Genomic DNA, 1,756 nt, shown 5'->3' with positions numbered 1-1,756 from the left:
CAAGTTCACTGTAAAACAGGAGACGAGAGAGCATCAGAGCCTAGGACACTCCTCCCCAGTCCCACAGCGCAGCCCAACCTGGCCACACTGGTCTGCTCTCAGCCCCGAACACGCCAGCTCCACGCCTCACTTCCCCTCTCCTTTGGGGCCCGGTTCAAGTTGTCCCTCTTGTTTGAGGCCATCCTCCACCACCTCGGCCCAAATATGACCTTCCAAACCCCTGGAACACAAGCTGCCCCAAGCGCGGGGCTTCCCCGGTTGGTGATGCAGTGGGATGGCTAAGAGATGGCCTCAGGAGTCCAGGAGGCCCGGGCCACATTCCCAGCCCTGCCACGTAGGGGCTGTGTGTCCCTGAACAAGTCCCTGGCCCTCTCTGAGGCTCAGTTTCCTCCTGTGAAAAATGGGCGTGACCATGGGTCCTGTTTTGCACACAGCCTCATCCTCGTCTCATTCATGGGACATGATGGCTTTCAAAAGCACCCAGCAAGGTTTGCACCATGAGGTAATACCTCCTGCGGGAGGACCAGTCCCAGCTTTGCAATCACCAGTGTCCCACAGGAAATGCCTGGCACCTACCAGGTCCTCTGAGCACATCTGAGGTGGGGGGACCTGGAGCAGTAAGAACTGCCTCCCGGCCCCCACCGTGTGCTGAGCTCTGCGAGGGGCGCTTTAGACGTCTCGCCCCTGACCTGCACGACGACAGCCGCCGCGAGGTGGTGACTCTCGTCTCCATTTGACCAATGAAGACCCTGGGCCTTGGGGACATTCGGGAACGTGCTCAGTGCTCCCCCCCTCCCCTGGGGTAGCCGGCAGGCCTGGTGTTCAGAACACCCGGGGAGGCAACCACAGCCGGCGCCGCGAGCCCCAGCAGCCTGAGGCCAGGAAGCAGAACCTGTGAGCAAGTCACCGTGGCTGGGAAGGAGCGCTGGCCCGAAAGGCAAGTCTATTCCAAGCCAGACCCCCAAAGGGGACCCTGCGAAGTCTCAACAACACAATGGAGAAGACCTGCCTTTGGAGCCAGACATGGCTGGGCTCAGATCGCAGTGCGGCTACACAGTAGTTGACCTTGGCTTCTCTGATCCTGTTTCCTCATCTGTAAAATGGGGATAATAACCCCTAGAGAGTAAACTGTAAAGCCTGGAGTCGCTGCCTTATTAAAGCTAATTCCCTTTCCCAAAGTCCTGCCCCTCCTGCCTCTCTCCTTGTACTCAGACCTACCCACTCACTTTAAGGTGATGAAGGCGCACTCAACTGTTAAGAAATCGGGGTTTGAGTCTCGACTGCTGTATGTCCTCCAGTGAGTCCCTTCACCTCTCTGGGCCCCTGCTCCCTTTGATCTATCTGGCGATGAGAATATGAGAGGGCTCTTGGTTCCACGTTCCCAATGCCTTCCCGTTTCGCGCTGTCTTCCACATACCCCCTCTCCCAGCCTGCAATCACGGGCTGCCACCTAGGCTGGCTGGGGCAGGTTCCAGAGGGTTAACACTGCTGGGGCCCTCCTCGAACTTTTCTGCAGGGAGGCTGGGTGTCCTGCTGCCTGAAATTTGCATAGCTCTGCGTCTGTCCCTCAAAGATGGAGACAAGTGTCTTCAGGAAACGTTGGAGTGAGGATGCTCTTATTTGCTGATTTTCTCCCTCCTCTTACACTCCCACCCCATTGTAAGGGGCCCCAGAGGGGAGGCCAGCTGGAGAGAGCTTGCAGAACCAGGGGAGGGGCCTCTGCCCTCCTCTCTGGGTCCCCAGGGGTCAGGTGGGA

This window comes from Neomonachus schauinslandi, chromosome 4 (genome assembly GCF_002201575.2).
Source record: "Neomonachus schauinslandi chromosome 4, ASM220157v2, whole genome shotgun sequence".
NCBI lineage: Eukaryota > Metazoa > Chordata > Mammalia > Carnivora > Phocidae > Neomonachus > Neomonachus schauinslandi.
This window is presented reverse-complemented; position numbering follows the sequence as displayed.